This window comes from Hylobates moloch, unplaced genomic scaffold, assembly GCF_009828535.3.
Source record: "Hylobates moloch isolate HMO894 unplaced genomic scaffold, HMol_V3 SCAFFOLD_22, whole genome shotgun sequence".
NCBI lineage: Eukaryota > Metazoa > Chordata > Mammalia > Primates > Hylobatidae > Hylobates > Hylobates moloch.
This window is the reverse complement of record NW_026652297.1, coordinates 19,577,547-19,595,460: the sequence shown is the minus strand read 5'-3', so window position 1 is coordinate 19,595,460 and position 17,914 is coordinate 19,577,547. Positions and strand designations below refer to the sequence as shown.

The 17,914-nt window shown below is 36.9% G+C and overlaps 1 protein-coding gene and 1 pseudogene across 2 annotated transcripts in view; one reads left to right on the top strand and one right to left on the bottom strand.

The window, feature by feature from the left end:
- The window catches only part of ATP2C1 (ATPase secretory pathway Ca2+ transporting 1), a 146,368-nt gene that overhangs the window by 45,924 nt on the left and 82,530 nt on the right, over nucleotides 1-17,914 (top strand). The window lies entirely within an intron of this gene.
- LOC116461827 (cysteine and glycine-rich protein 2-like) lies at nucleotides 15,459-16,641 on the bottom strand (annotated as a pseudogene).

Genomic DNA, 17,914 nt, shown 5'->3' with positions numbered 1-17,914 from the left:
CTTACCAAGAAAATTATGAGGAGAAAATATATTTATAATTCATTAAGCAGAAGTGGATCACTATAAAGGTCTTCATCCTCATTGTCTTCACGTTGAATAGGCTGAGGAAAAGGAGGGGTTGGTCTTGCTGTCTCGGGTGACAGAAGCAAATCTGAGTATAAGTAGACCTTTACAGTTGAAACTCATGTTGTTAAAGAGTCAACTGTGTATCTTGTCTTCAGGCTTTAAGTTGCTACTGACAAAAGTATAAATCGTAGAATTACAAATAAATTACACCAATTGTGTTAAATTAGGTTAGTTTAGACTAAACTTGTGATGTGTTTAGGAAAAGTTTGAATGAAATGTTGAAAAGCTGTCCTAGATTATAGACAGAAGACAGTAATAGTTGGGTGGTCAGAAGCATTATCTTAAGATGACTGTAACTGGGTGTCTGATTCAATTTCTATCTCTGCTTTTTTTATTCTGCTATAGGTATTAGAGAATGTGTGAATTGGAATTATTTAATATACCTGTTAGTTGTAATTGCTTTCTTAAGTAAAGGCCTTTTGGTTTGACATTTGGTCATTTTGTAAACATGCTGACCTAAACTCAACTCGTGTCCCTCAGAAGGAAATGCATTAATTTAGTATGACATCCTTTTTTTCCTTTGTGCTTTTTCTTTTCTTTTTTTTTTTTTTTTGAGATGGAGTCTCACTCTGTAACCCAGGCTGGAACACAGTAGCATCATTATAGCTCACCAAAGCCCCTAACTCCTGGACTAATGTGATCTCCCTGCCTTAGCCTCCTGAGTAGCTGGGATTATAAGCACACATCACTATACCCAGCTAATTTCTTAATTTTTTTAAAGACGAGGTCTTGATATATTGCCCAGGCTGGTCTTCTGGACCCAAGCAGTCTTATTGCCTTGGCCTCCCAAATTGTTGGAATTACAGGCATGAGTCATCGTGCCCAGCTTTAGTATGACATTCTTTATTCTTTTAGAAAGCTTTGAGATATTGATGCATCCTTATAGAAATTACTTCCATTTATTTATTTACTTACTTAAAACAGCTTGATAAAGTTGGAAAAAGCAGGACCCTAAATAATAAATATATTTGCCATCAGCCATTTATAGGAAAACTCAGAAATAATAAGTGGAAATATTTAGGATGTCACTCATCAGACTTTTTTTTGAATATGTAAATGTGTTTTTTTGAAAATTTAAACACGCGTAAAAATTAAAAGTTTTGGTTAAGTTGCGAATTTCAGAAATTTATCTTGGTTGTGGTGTCCTGAAGTTAAAAAGGATAGAGCATTAGTACATTAGTACATAAACGTTCTGTTATTCTCTGCCTAAAGGCAAGATCCAACTTTGAACCAGGTCCTGGATTTCCTCTCATCTTAAATTGGATCCTTTTTCATTTGTAGTATAAATAAATTAGCCATTTGATGCTGTGATTTTATTTGTATATGTTATATATGAGACTTATGTCTCTCTTTGTATGCAGGCATTTCACTAGATTTTGTTTGGCCATCGATTTTAGTGTTTTCCTAGCAGCATGTTTGCTTTACCTGTCTTCATCTAGGTTTCTACATCATCAGCAGGGGTGGAAATATTAGTTGATTTAATTAAGCTGTCTTTGGGAGTTGTACCTTACTTGCTCTGTTGAGTGTCAGTTTTACCTTCTTTTGAAGCAGGCAAAAGCAGTTCGTGGCACAAATGCCAGAAATAGCATGCAAACCACTTTGTAATGGTATGCAAACTAATTTCTGCTGTGTCTTTTTCTTAATGCTTGTGAGGGTTACTGTTTACTTAAGAGTTAATATTTGGCTTATGAAACTAGTATCAGATGAGAAATTCCAGCATCCCTCTCCACCCCAGAGAAAGATGTGGTGATTGTGGACTGCTCTGAAGTCTGCCAGACCTCTATCCTAAAAGTTGGTATATCAGTTATTATATCTTGATATGTACCCCTAATTCATATGAGGGACCAAGAGAGATTAGTTACTCCTGATTTCTTCTGTTAGAAGATAAAGGGAGTTTGGTTTGTATCTATATTAGAGTAATGGGAGTGAAGGGTAGGGATGGATGACGGAGATATTTTACTCCTATGAAAAATCAGCAGGACTTGGACAGTGACTAGATACAGAGAATTAAGGGAATAGTTGAATCAGACATGACTGCAAGATGTCATTTGGGTCAGTGAAGGTGCCATTGATTGTGGTTGAAGGAGTGAGCTGATTTAGGGGCTGGCTGAAGGGAGTATACAGGTCAGACTGTCATGATATGAGGCTCATATAGCTATGCATGGAGAGAGGTTTTAAATCAAGCACCAGGATTCAAAGTGAGCTCTTGAAGGCAGAGACCTCAATTTGTCCTTTATTCATCTTGAACAGACTCTGGGATGTACCTACTGTCAATGAATGAAAATGCTGGCTTCTTCCTTCTAACTAAGTGGTTCTCATCTCGAGATTATTTTGCCCCCAGGGGACATTTGGCAATGTTTAGAGAAATGCTGGGTTGCCACAACTCAAAGTATGCTACTGGCATCCAGTGTGTAGAAACCAGGGATGCTGGTAAGCATGCTACAATCCGTAAGATAGCATCTTCTGCCTCCCCCCACCACCCCCAAAATTTTTTAGCTCCAGATGTCAATGGTGCCAAGATTGAGAAACACTGTTCTAACAAACGGCAAGGAAGTTGACTCCTCTAAGCCTTGGTTTCCTCACTTGTAAAGAGATGATGACTACTTCGGGTTTGTTAGAATTAGACCAGGCAGGATGTGTACAAGTGCCTGGCATGAAAGAGCCTCTCAGCAAATGCTAATTTCCCTTGCCTTACTTGATGAATAGATTTAGGGGAGTTACTTTTGGTCTTTTAACTGCCAATTTCAAAGCTTCACATATTTTTTTTTTTTTTTTTCTGAGAGGTGAGTGGGATGCCTAGGAAACATAGAATAGCTTTTATAGTCTTATTGCTTTTCTCATGGTTTTATCAAATTGTGATTTTGATTATACTTTGGTCTGAGTTGGTACTACTTCAGGATTCAGTATTTAGTGTTCACCTAGCAGTAGACAATGAAGTTAAACCCTTAATATAGATCAATAAAGTTAAGCCCTTAAATTTTACTTTTTAGCCTGTAAATACGTTTTATGTATTATTTATTGCTCACACAACTGTTATTGTTTGGAAGCAATTTTACTATTCTTTGAAATCACGACCAAAATGTACTGAATTATTTCTCATGGAAAATGCTAGACCTCCTGTGTCTATTGCCTTTTTCCTTTTTATCCATTTATTAATTCTAAGTAGACCCCTCCCTGAAGTCAGAACTCTTCCTTAGATTTCCTTTTTAGGGTCTTCATTAGGTGGCTTTCTTTTGCTTGTCGGGTGCCTTTTTACTTTATTTTGTAAGGTGTTGAATGTTCCCTTTATTTTGTAAGGTGTTGAATGTTTCAGTGATGTTAGGGACAGGACCACCTATATTTTCATCTCTAATACCAATCCCTTAGTGATCTATTCCAGTCATAGCCTCAGTGTTTAAAGTCTTCTTACACGTACATAGTTGTGTGGCATTCTCATTTTTAGGGAGTCACTGGAATTCTTTGCTGCTGTTTCTTTCCTTTTAGGAAAAAAACCAGTTTACTCTTACTATACATTATTTTCTCCATCTATAGAATGGAATTACTGTAGGTAAAAGTCCTTGAGTTCGGTAAACTATGTATTGGACTTACTAATGTACGTTTTATTAATTGTAGGTGGAATTTAGAAATAATATGCTTGTTTTTCATCTTAAACTAAGATTATTTAAATATTCCATTCATTAATTAGTTGGTTAGAAAAATTAGCTTTTGAGGAACACCACTTAAAAGTGGAAAATAATAATAGAGTACATTTTGTGACAGCAAATAAATTATCGTTTAACTTAACCCTATAGGATTCAAAGTTGGTAGCTTTAAGTGATATTAAATTGTATTTGACCGTCAACTGCTTTTAAAGGCTTACGTGGCTCCCCATTGTACCTGTAGTTATTTAGGTCTGGAAGCACAGGGTGTTAAGAATGCCACCATAATGTCTTTTCATAAGGGTTTGGTTTGTCATAGCCTGTAAAATTAGATTCACCAATTAGCTGCTTTATGAAATGAATGTCATTGGTCATGGTGGGGGAGGTATTAGGAGAAGGTATAAAGGAATCTGAAAAAACTTTCTTTCTTTCTCTCCCTCCCTCCCTTCTTTCCTTCTGTCTCTCCCTCCCCCCTTTCCTTTCCTTTTTCCTCTTTCCTCTTTCCCCTTTCCCTTTCCTTTCCTTTTTCCTCTTTCCTCTTTCCCCTTTCCCCTTTCCTTTCCTTTTTCCTCTTTCTCCTTTCCTTTCCTTTCCTTTCCTTTCCTTTCCTTTCCTTTCCTTTCCTTTCCTTTCCTTTCCTTTCCTTTCCTTTCCTTTCCTTTCCTTTCCCCTCCCTTTCCCTTTGCCTTTGCCTTTGCCTTTCCCTTCCCTTCCATCTTCTGTATTGCTAATAAAATAATTGTTGCTCACTGAAGGCTTTAAAAAACACTGGTTGCATGCTTAATATAGGATGGCAACAAAATGGACAGGTTTAAAAAATATGTAGATGGTATGATACCCCTTTCCCCCATCCTTGTACCGAATTTCTTTCAAACCTAGAATAATTTATACAAACAGATGTATCAGTAGATGGAGTATTATGCACACTTTTTAATTTAATTATCAAAAAATGCCAAATTCTTTCCAGAGTGGCAGTATAATTCAGGTGTAGTTAACTGTTGGATGTAAATTCAATTATGGTAGAAAGATTTACTTTACTTTGAGAGGTTTTTCTAAAATCTTCTAAAATTATGTTGATTTTTAAAATTTGAAATAACTTTAGACTTACATAAAAGGTATAAAAATAGCACAAAGAGGTCCTGGATATCTTTTGCCCAGTTACTCCTAATGTTAACATCTTATATAACCATAGTATAATTATTAAAACCAGGACATTCACATTTATAAACTATCCTTTTTCTAGTTCAGAATCCAATTTGGGATCCTACCTTGCATTTAGTTATCATCATCTTAGTCTCCTCCCATCTGTTAAGCTTTTCAGTCTTTTTTTCTCCCATCTTTTATAAATGTTACTGACACTTTTGAAGAGTACTGTTAGTTATTTTTTTAGAATGTTTCTCAATTTGGGGTTGTCAGATCTTCACCCATGATTAGCATGTCTTATGATGGGTGAAGTTAATGTGATCACTGTGTCTGCCAGATTTCTTCATTGTAAAGTTACTGTTTTTTCCTTTGTAATTAATAATAAATGTTCATTTTAACCTTGTAGTTGTATAATAATTAGTAATTCCTTTGTAATTAATACTTTTCTCTAGTGGGGAGGTACTGCAAATATCCTGTGTCCCATCATACTTTTCATGGGCCAGTTTTGCAATATCCTGTGTTCCATCATACTTTACGTGGGCCAGTTTTGCAATCTATCAATGGTTCTTAACTGGCAGCAGTTATTACTGCTTTGGTCTTTGCTTAATGGCGAGTTTTCTATTTCACTCATTCTTACTATATTTGGAATTCTACAATTAAGGAAGTACTGTCCCCTTTCCTTTACTTATTAATTATCCAATTAATTTATTTACATGGCTTTGTGGATATTTTACTTTATGGGTTAAAATCCAGTAATTGTTGCTGAAGTCATTCTGGCTTTGGTTATTGAGGGCACTTGAAAATTTGTTCCTGTGTCCTTTCTACAATACCGTCTCTCATTTTGTGAGCACTAATTTACTTTCTGGTATCGCATGATGTTCTGGGTGTATCTTGTATTTTTCCTGCTTGCACCAGCCATGGAATCAACCATTTTTCCAGGGAGCTGAGTTCATTTTACTAGAGAATGATATCTAGAAACCAAGATCTGGGTGCCAGGTGTGCTCCATGCTACTGGGTGTCATTGCTTCTAGGCTCTCTTAGTAGCTAGAGCTAGCAGTATGTATGTTTAGTAACATGTATGAACACATATATTTTTATTTTCTTGTCTATCCGTCTATGTACATAAATAAAAAACTGTGCCAGCAATGCTGCCAGTTCCGTTCTTCCACCATAGGGTCCATTTTGGTCTTTTTTCCTCTTCAGACCTTTTCTCTTTCTTTGTTACTTCCTTCTCCAAAGGTGAGAAACTGTTCTCAGCCACAGTATATTGACTTACTTGTTTCATCCGAGTACACACAAACAAAAGTAGTTTTAGAATTACTAACCTATTCATTCCCCGGTGAGAAACACAGTTTTAAACTAGAGTACTATATTTGTCTTTAACTTTATGGTATACAGGCAAAGTCTGTTTTCAGAAGTTACTTGGGTTCTTTTCATCCCTGCCTAAGGGTTATGTTAGTCATTTGTAATAAAATTAGGTTCACTTTTTATTGTTTGTGTGCTGTTTTAAGTTCCTCCTACATCCTGTTTCATCATAGCACAGTATCCCTCTCCCATTTATTTATGATACAGATATGTTCTTAAAAGGAGTAGATTTGCTTAAGGTTGGGTACAGCTGTTATTGCTTTGCCAGATAGCAGTTAAAGGACATGTGCTTTGGCAATCATTCTCTTGGGCTTGCTTGCCTGGTTCCTTAGTTACAGCTCTCATTTCTACATCGTTTACACCTGGGAATTGATATCAGCTGTGGCCCCATAACTGTCAGTGCTTGAAATCATGCCCGTCCACTAAATCTTATTTGTTCTGGATGCACAGTTTTAGACCCAGAGCCACCTACAGTATGAATACTAATTCTCTTATAGCTGTGGTAAATCAAGAATTATTTTGTAGACCCTGTCCTTTACTGGGTTTTTCTTTTTCAAGATAGAATCACTTAGCACAAAATTTATCATTTTAAAGTGTATAATTCAGTGGTTTTTAGTATAGTCACAAAATTGTATATTGATATAATTCTAGAACATTTTTATCACCCCAAAAAGAAACCCCTTACCCGTTAGCAGTCACTTCCCATTCTCCCCTTTCGCTAGCCCCTGGTAACCAGTAATCTACTTTGTCTTTATAGATTTGCCTGTTTTGGGCATTTCATGTAAATGGAATCATACAGTATGTGACCTTTTATGTCTGGCTTCTAGCACGTGTTAGTACTTCATTTCTTTTTGCGATGGAATAGTATTCCATTGTATGGATATACACATTTTGTTTATTCATCAATTTCTACTTTTTGTCAAAAAATAACACTATTGTGAGCATTCATGTATGGGTTTTTGTGTAAAAATGTTTTCAGTTTTTTCAGGTGTATACTTAGGAGTAGAAGTGCTGGGTCATGGTAATTCTATCTTTAATTTATTGAGTAACTGCCATAGTGGTTGAACGATTTTTTCATTCCCACTAGCAGTGTATGAGGATTCCATTTAATTAATTTCTCCACATCCTCTCCAACACTTTGCTGTTTTTTTTTTTTTTCATCGCATCCTAGAGGGTATGAAGTGGTTTCACATTGTAGTTTTGATTTGCGTTTCCCAAATGACTAATGATGTGTCAAGGATCTTTTGCATGGATTTTTCATGCAAAAGAATGAAGGTGGGCTCTTATCTCACAGCATACGCAAAAATCATTTCTGCACTCTGACTTCTAATCTATTGGTTTATAAGTCTTTGCTGATCCAAGTACCACAATGTTTTGGTTACTGTAGATTTTGTGATAAGTTAGTTTTGAAACTAGGAAGTGTGATGTGCTTATTGGTTATTTGTATATCTTTGGAGAAATGTCTATTCAAATCTTTTGACCATTTTGTAATTTGGTTATTTTTTGTTGAGTTGTAAGAGTTCTTTATATGTATGTGTGTACACACACACACACAAATACATTTATTCTGGATGCTGGATAGGAATATATTCTATACTTGTACCAGTATACAAAGATGTTTACCTAGGAGTGTTCACTGCAGCAATGTTTATAAGATAATTATCAGAGATATGGTTTGTAAATATTTCTCCCATTCTGTGGATTACCTGTTCACTTTCTGAATGGTGTCCTCTACATCAGAAACTTTTAAAATTGTGATGAAGTCCAATTTATATGTGTTTTTCTTTTATTGTTTGTGCTTTATATATCTAGGAAACCATTGCCTGATTCAATGTGATGAAGATTATGAGAATTTTATAGTTTAACTCTCATGCTTGATCCATTTTGAGTTCATTTTTGCGTATGATGTGACATAAGGGCCCACTTTCATTCTTTTGCATGGAATATCCAGTTATCCCAATACTGTTTGTTAAAAAGACTATTCTTTCTCCATTGAATGTCTTGGCACCCTTGTCAAAAATCAGTTGACCAGAAATGATGGGTTTATTTCTAGACTCTGTATTCTGTTGGTTTATATGTCTTTGCTGATGTAAGTACCATAATGTTTTGATTACTGTAGGTTTTGTAGTAAGTTAATTTTGAAACTGGAAGTGTGAGACCTTTAACAGTGTCTGCCTTTCTTTCTTTCTTTTTTTTTTTTTTTCAGATTGTTTTGTGTATTCTGGGTCCCTTGCATTTCCATATGAATTTTAGAATCAGTTTGTCCATTTCTGTTAAAAAGGCAGTTGGAATTTTCATAAGCATTGCCTTGAATTGTCCTTTACTTTGACAATATAATATTCTTACATAGGTACAAACGTAAGACTTTTTGAGTACTATGTTTGGGTGTGACCTTATTCTAGGTAACAAGCATTTCACAGAAATAGAAGGCCAAAAGGTAGATGAAAATATGTTCAACCTCAGTCATGAAGAAATGCAAATTAAAAACAAAATTATAATTTTTCACTTGTCAGATTGGCAAAGATTAGAGTGTAGTAATGACTAGTCTTGGCTAGACTGTGGGGGAAATTGAAGCTTCTGAGTTTGAAGTTTTTGACACAGTCCCTTTGGAGATAAGTAGCGATAGCTATCAGAATAAAAAATATGAACAACCAAAGTTTCACTTTCAGAAATGTATTCTGTACCTGTACTTGCACAAATATACCAAGAAGTTTGTACAGGATGTTTACCGCAGCAACATTTGTAATACCAAGAGACAGGAGTCAGCCTAAATGTCATCAAGAGGACTAGTTAAAATTGAAGTACTACATACAATGAAATGCCCTGTGAGCCACTGAAAAGAATGAGGCAGGTTAGTATGTAAGGTGACATGGAGTCCAAGATGTATTGAATGACAAAATTTGTTATTGTGTGGTTCTATTAGTAATTAAAAAAAAAAAACACCAGAAATACTTATATACACACCTGTATAGAAAATGGCTGGCAGTATACACAGAAATAGTTAACAGATGTTACTTCTGGGCAGTAGGACTGGAAATCTCATTAAATCCTTTCTCACTACTTGACTTTTTTTTAAAACAATGAGCAGGTCATTCAGAATGACTTAGTAGTGTAAGTAAAATTAAAATTAATACTACTCTTTAGGAATAAGATATTTGTTTTTTTCTGTCAGTTTAATTGTTTTATATATAATATCTGTTGGTCTCCAGAGCAGTTTGATTGTTTTGCATATAATCCCTGTTGGTATCCAGAGGTAAATGCATTTTATTGTGATTTTTATTGCTGTGTGGAAAATGGATTAGAATTAGTTCTTGGGTACAAATATTTAATAGTATTTAGAACCATATTTTTCATTTCTACGTATTGTAAGTATGGGAGAAAAATAAGATTTATCTTTTAAGAGTTGTGATTGTGCTAGTTTTTAATTCATCAAATGAATATTTAAGAATATTTAAGTACAAAGAATATTTAAGAATACTTAAGAGCATTGAAGCCTGATTATGCCACTGTTCTTTGGGTTCATGCTCTGGAACTTAAGGTTCAGTGGAGAAGGTAACCATTTCATAGTATCTCCCTTAACAGAGGTTACTGATACATTTTCAGAAACCTTAATACCACAGGCAGTAAGGAGGCAGTGAGATCCCTTTGCATTTTGCCAGACCATTCCTAGAATTTTTAAGGTGAGGGGACCAATTTCCCACCCCATATAGAAATGGCACCACATCTCTCCTAGAAACCTTCTGGTGATTGGAAACTTTTATCTGTTGATGCTGGTTCTGTCTTTAGGGAGGATGTCATGTTTCATGTAACATATCTTAAAATATTTGAAGATGCCTGCCTGTCATATCCTTTATTTATTTAGAAATCTTTATTGAAATCCAATTAATGGTCAGGTACTGCCCTTCATACTTCTCTAGGCTGAATATTCCTAATTCCTTCCACTGATCATCTTAAGACCTCATTTCCAGAAATGTCACCATAGTATGCCATGCTTGGTAGCAGGCTCTAATGATGCCCTAAACTGAATATAGACTTCTCAAGGTGTGGTTGGATTGTTGTGAAATATTCTAGGCTCATTGACTCGCTTGGACTAAAAAGCTATCTTTCTCATAATGCAGTTTAGGATAATGTTTACCTTTTTAGCAATAGGTTTATACTGAGAATGCTTTTACAGCTCTTTAAATGATGTATGAGGTCAACTTAACCCATGTGTTTGTCTGAATTATTATTGTAGAGCCTTAGCATCTGGTATGTTAGTAGTTGGTTTTTCAGTATAGTAGGTTTTATATATATATTTATATTTATTTATTGTCAATAGAGTTAGGGTCTCACTATGTTTTCCAGGTTGGTCTTGAACTCCTGGGTGCAAGTGATCCTGCTGCCTTGGCCTCTTAAAGTGCTGGGATTACAGGCATGAGCCACGCACCCAGCCAGCCAGTAGTAGGTTTTTACATTTATCTCTAATAAGTATACGTAGGCTTTTGTAAATGTTGAGGTGGTGGTATATTGCCTCTTCTCGTTGATTCTGCCTGATAATCAGCTTGCTAGAATTTTGTTTTGATTATGAGTCAAGGTGGCTATCCCTCTCCAGCCTTGAGTTAATGTTGTCTTGGATAAGTATGCTATTCAGTATTTATCTGAGTTGATAAAATATTAACAGAATAGAGCCTCGTGGCATACCTAGTGGTACTGAGTTATTAATACTACTGGCTCACCTATCAGAAATTACGCAGTTTAGCTGTGTATTTTCATGTGACAGTGTTTATAAAATGTCTTATTGGCATCAGAAGACTACAGTCTTACTCTACTTAAGACATGCTGTTTTTAAATAATTGTTTTCTCCTTTTCCAAAGTTAAAATCTGCTGTATTTATTTAAGATTTTTTTGGTGTGTATATGGGGGAAGAGGGGAGGTGAAAGGATGAAAAGATTCTTTGCACGAAGTTTGCTTTTGGTTAAAAAGAAGCCTGTGTTCCTAGATCTTAAATCTAGTCTCACTATACTAAAATTAGTCCTCTAAACTGGATTTGGTTTGAAATTTTTGGATTACCTGACTAATTTAAATATTGTACAATAGTTAAGAAGGAGGACTTTTAGCGTTACACAATGGTTCAGTTCCTGGCCATATCACTTACTAGTTTTATTAGTTTCTTTTTATGTTGGGCACATTACTTCTTTAATCTTTAATTTCGCTATCTAAAAAAGTAGTAAAAATAATGCCCTCTTCAGAGTGTTTTCCAAGGATTAAATGAAGTATTAGAAAGAAAGCACTCAGCATCAAGCACTGGTACTTACCAGCTTAAAGGGCAAGCCTGCTCTTTCCCTCCTCCTCCTCCTCCTTAGTACTCTTCTTCCTATTATGTTTCCTCCAACTGTTACTGTGATAACATATAAATGACTAAATGTGAAATCAGTAGAGTTTTAGACTTTTTCTTTAACTCAAAGCTTTGAACTAAAAACACCGTATTTCTTGCAGATCCTTTCAGGATAAATAGTTGATCTTTTAAAATGAAAGTGCCCTGTGAAAGTTTCATAGCTAGATATTTTTGTTCTTTAGTTTAAGGCTTAAGCCATATAGGTTTTTTGTTTGTTTGTTTTTTTATTTGTTTTAACTCGTCAAGTGCATTTCAGTGAGAAGGGGGAAAGAGTAGAAAGGTGTTGGATCTGTAACTGACTGTGAGCAATCAATTGAAATAACTCAACTGCCTTCAGACCAGCCAAGCCCTATAGTTTTACAAGGAAAAACTCATTCAGGTTAGTAACTCATGTTGAATTACTTTTGGCTACTTTGTGTTCAATAATATCATTTTGGGGTGTCTTTGTCTTTTTTGGGGGGCAAGGAAATGGGGTCTTGGTATTTTGCCCAGGTTGGGCTTGAACTCTTGATCTTCTGCTTTAGCCTCCTAAGTAGAGGGTGTCTTTGATTATATCTTAATAAAAGGATTGGAAGTTGAAGCAAGAAATTAAAAACATAGATGTGAATTACTGATAGATGTTAGGCAAGTAGTTGTGTAGGAGGGACTAACTTGCTTGACTAAGATTTTGATTGCCCATCCCTTTTACGTTCTACCTCCCTACCCCATAACATACCTTGAACATGAAAACATGGGGAACATAGATTTCAATAGAAGAAGACCAATTACTTGTGAATAAGTATGAGAACCATCTGGATATTCTGCAGTTGTTATAATACAGAGCAAATAGAGCATTAGCACTTAGGGGAAAGCAGTTGGATTGTTGAATCTTCTTTGACTTGTTTGTTGCTTTGGATGACAGGAGGGTTCCTTCCTACCTCTTAGTAAAGTTTGGGAAAGAAAAGAGTTAATTGTGAACTTACTGGGATTAATTCATTCTGGGTTTTTTTTTTTTTTTTTCCCCCTTGAGACGGTGTCTCGCTCTGTTGCCCAGGCTGGAGTGCAATGGCGTGATCTTGGCTCACTGCAACCTCCGCCTCCTGGGTTCAAGCGATTCTCCTGTCTCAGCCTCCCGAGTAGCTAGGATTAAAGGCGCCTGCCACTACGTCCAGCTAATTTTTGTATTTTTAGTAGAGACAGGGTTTTACCATGTTGGCCAGGCTGGTCTCGAACTCCTGACCTCAAGTGATCCACCCGCCTTGGCCTCCCAAAATGCTGGGATTACAGGTATGAGCCACTGCGCCCGGCCTAATTCATTCTTAATTATAAGAATGTACAGTTTTTGTTTAGGGGTATAGTGTTAGTTGAAAAAATTAGGGAAAAAGTCTGGTTACTTAGCTTAGTTTTTCATTTATCCTTTTATTTAACAGTTACTGAGTACCAGCTATATGTCAGGCATGCTGAGTGTTGGTTTCTGTGACCTGCAGTTCTTGTAGCTATTGAGTTTATAGTGTAGTTGAGGGAAAAAGACATGTTTGGATGAGCAGTGATAGTTAAGTGGTAGGGGACTGAGTGTGAGTAATTGGTTCAGGGTTGTCACAAGCCAACACAAAAAAGCTCAAAGAAGGAATGAGGCCTAAAAGCTTAGTGTAGGGTATGGAGTGTGCAGGCTGGACCTGGCTCTTGGCTGCAGAAATGTGCTACAAGCATTTCAGACAAAGGGACTCAGTGGTAGACCTCCCCTACATATGCCACTTCAGTAGTGTGGTTTTAGATTTTATATTTAGCTATTTATATTTAGCCTGAGGCGTTCTGAGTCAGTCCAAATGCACTGTCGCTAAATAAACGGGTTATGTATCTTAATAATAGAGGATTAGCCGTCCTTATATGTGAAGGGCAGCATTACTGGGACATGTAAAGCAAACTTATTTGTGACAACAGAATATTTAAGTATAGTTAATAAACAGGATTCTTATAGTCTCCTATTAGGTAACATTCCTTTTAGAGATCCTCATGGAGTATGAGTGTTTAAAGTGAGGTGGAGGCCAGGCACAGTGGCTCACGCCTGTAATCCTAGCACTTTGGGAGGCTGAGGTGGGTGGATTGCCTGAGCTTAAGAGTTTGAGACCAGCCTGGGCAACACAGTGAAACCCTGTCTCTACTAAAATAAAAACAAAAATTAGCCAGGCATGGTGGCATGTGCCTGTAATCCCAGCTACTTGGGAGGCTGAGACAGAAGAATCGCTTCAACCTGGGAGGCAGAGGTTGCAGTGAGCAGAGATCGCGCCACTGCACTCCAGCCTGGGCGACAGAACAAGACTCCATCTCAAAAAATAAAAATAAATAAAAAAATAAAGTGAGGTGGAAACTATGATTTTCTTGGAGGACAGGCCCAAAAGGTGATTGATTAGTAGGGTTAAAGATTAGATTTGTGCTTAAATTTATATATATATTTTTTCTTTCTTCTTTTTTTCTTTTCAAAGCCATTATGTACTGCTGCAGTACCAATTTCTTCTGCCTTAGCGGGGAAACAGCTGGTACCATATGCAGGCAGAATTCAAGTTCCCTGATTAATGAATTGGAGGACTGTTTGAATCTTTAATGTCTTACCTTTATGTGTAACTTGATCCATCAGTTCTCCTTTTTCTTTTTTTATTCAACCACTCGACAGCTCAATTTTTCTTTTTCTTTTTTTATTCAGCCCTCAGTTCTCTATCTTTTTATTGTCCAAAAACCACACAAATGGTGTTTTCTTGCCCACTTTGCTTACTCATGTCGAGGACTGGTTTTTCTAAACATAGCTTTTGTAAATCAATGTGTACTGACTGATTTCACTTCCCTGATTGTATCCTTAAAGCAGATAAGGTCATTGGTTACCAGAAATGAAGTACACACAAGTCCCTGACTTGTGATGGTTTGACTTTAAGATTTTTCAACTTCACAATGGTGTGAAAGCAGCAGACATTCAGTAAAAACTGTACTTCTGTTCTTCACTTTCAGTACAGTATTATTTATTAAATACACGAGATAGTCAACACTTTATAAAATAGGCTTCGTATTAGATTATTTTGCTCAGCTGTAGGCTAATGTAAGTGTTGCTGTGTGTGTTTAAGATAGGCTATGCTAAGCTATGATGTTCGCTTCGGTAGGTTAGGTGTATGAAATGCATTTTTGACTTGTTACTTTCAACTTATGATGGATTTGTTGGGATATTATCCCATTGTAGTTGAGGAGAATAGTGGATTCTATGAAGATAAACTTAACCACCAGGTAAAAGACATTTCTTTTTTTTAAAAGCAGATTAATAGTATGTGAACGCCTTTGGGTTTTTTTTTTATCTAAGTAAGACTTTAGATGTTGTTGTATTATAGATGGTTTGCAGTTGTGTTTAACACATAACAGCTGGGAATGAGTGCCAGAGTATTATTTCTGAATCTCGCTTACATGGTAGTGTGTGCTAAAAATTAAGATGTAACACTTTTGCTTTTATTTTACCTCAACATTTAAAAACACTACTAAAACTTGGGATCAGGTGAAAACTTTTTTTTTACTTGCGAAAATATTCTCTTAAAAATATTGTGGTAAAGAAATCTAGTCTCTTAATGAATTTTAAAGTATACATTATTGTTGGCTATAGGTACAGTGTTGTACAGCAGCTCTCTAGTGCTTATTCATCGTGACTGACTGAAACTTCATGAGCTTTGATTAGCTACTCGCCATTTCCCCTTCTCCCAGCCTCTGCTAACCATCATTCCACTCTTTGATTTTTATGAATTTGTATTATTTTAGATAGTGGAGTTATGCAGTCATTTGTCTTTTTGTGACTGGCTTATTTCACTTAGTATGGTGTCCTCAAGATTCATCCATGTTGTGCCATTTTGTAGAATTTCTTTTTTTTTTTCAAGCTGAAGTTTTATTTAAATTGTAAAAGAAATGGTTCCCCAAAAATGCTGGCGAATAAAGCAAAAGGATAAGATATAGTGCTCTCTTCCTACGAGTTAGCCAGCCTATCCGAGTACAGGGTAATATATAGTACTTAGTGCTGGTAGAATTTTGCAGTAGTTTAGAAAGATTATCTGTGCCTAGATTATGAAGAGATTCTCAGTGTGTGATGCTTGGTTCTGGGTTTACACCTTACTGGGCATGAACAAGAGCCCTGCTCCTTGGCCATAACCAAATCCCTTGGGCCCAAAGTTCTTTGCATAGCACCCTTTACAATAGATTTCACCTTCTTTTTCAGTCAGGAGTTGTTGATTCGAGACTCTTCCCACACTTTGCACATCGGAAATAATTTTTGTTCCAGGGCTTTCCAGCCCCAGTTATCTTCTCAGCAGCATGTACGGAATCCCCATATCTGGAACACTTCTCAGCACCTCTGTATTTCCGAGCAAATTTAGAAGTCTTTGGATTTGTCGTAGGCATGTGAGGCTGAACACTCTGGCTTGATGCCCAGGCTCTCACTACGGTCCATGTTAAGTGTGCTAGTGCCCTGGCCATAAACTGTAGCCTTTTGGCCTGTACTTCTTTCCATAGCAGGATTTGCAGTAGATCTTTTAATCGTGAATTGCCACTGTCTTGCTATCTAAATTATTCCTGCAAACCATGCATAGAAAGCAGTAGCGGTGGACCGGGCGCGGTGGCTCACGCCTGTAATCCCAGCACTTTGGGAGGCCGAGGCAGGCGGATCATGAGGTCAGGAGATCGAGACCATCTGGCTAACATGGTTAAACCCCGTCTCTACTAAAATACAAACAATTAGCCGGGCATGGTGGCGGGTGCCTGTAGTCCCAGCTACTCGGGAGGCTGAGGCAGGAGAATGGCGTGTACCTGGGAGGCGGAGCTTGCAGTGAGCCGAGATCGCGCCACTGCACTCCAGCCTGGGCAACAGAGCAAGACTCCGTACGAAAAAAAAAAAAAAAAAGCAAGCAGTAGCGGTGGATTACACTGCACCTCTTCTGCGTGGTACATGGCCCTCCTGCAGACCCCACACTTATTTCCACCTCTCCACACTGGCATTTTGAGTTGGAGGCAGGAGCATGCATCGCAGGCAGAGCTAGAGAGGCTGGGCTGGAGGGAGTGTCCAGGGAGTCCGAGATCCCTAGAATTTCTTTCTTTCTGTTTTTTTTTTTTTTTTTTTTTTTTTTGAGAGAGTTTTGCTCTTTTCACCGAGACTGGAGTGCAATGGCACCATCTCAGCTTACTACAACCTCTGCCTCCCAGGTTCAAGCGATTCTCCTGCCTCAGCCTCCCGAGTAGTTGGGATTATAGACGCCCACTACCACACCCAGCTAATTTTTGTAGTAAAGAAGGGGTTTCACCATGTTAACCAGGCTGTTGTTGAACTGACTGCAGGTGATCCGCCTGCCTCAGCCTTCCAAAGTGCTAGGATTACAGGCATGAGCCACCACGCCCGTCCTAGAGTTTCTTTTTTAAGACTACATAGTATTCCATTGTACATATATTCCACATTTTAAAAATCCTTTCATCTGTTGGTGGACATTAGGTTTCTGCACCTATCACTATCACATTGTGAATAGTGTTTTGGTGAACATTGGAGTGGTAATATCTGTTTGAGATCCTGATTTCATTGTTTTGGATAAATACCCAAAAGTGAGACTGCTGGAATATATATGTTGTGTTTTGTTTTGTTTTGGTTTTTTGATAGTAGTTATCCTTACAGGTGTGAGGTAATACTGTGTTGTGGTTTTGGTTTTCATTTTCCTAATGGTTAATGATGAGCATCTTTTCATGTGCTTACTGCCCATTTGTATATCTTTGGAGAAATGTCTGTTGATGTCCTTAGCACATTTTTAAGTTGAGTTATTTGTGTTTTTTTACTGTTGAATTATAGGAGTTCTTTATATATTTGGAGACTAGCCCTTTGTCAGATACATGTTTGCAAATATTTTCTCTCATTCCATAGGTTGCCTTTTTACTCTGTTGATTGTTTCTTTTGCTGTGTAGAAGCTTTTTAGTTTGATGTAGTCCCACTTGTTTATTTTTGTTTTGGTTGCTTATGCTTTTGGTATTAAATCCTTGAGATAATCGCTGACACCAGTGTCACGAAGCTTTTCCTGTGTGTTTTCTTCTAAGAGTTTTAGTTTCATGTCTTATGTTTATTAAATCATTTTTAGTTGATTTTTGTGTATGGTGTAAGAAAAGGGCCCAGTTTTTTTTTTTTTTTTTAGGTTTTTACATGTAGATATGAAGTTTTCCTGATGCCATTCCTTTCCTCATTGTATATTCTTGGCATCTATGTTGAAGATCAGTTAACCATATATGTGTGGAC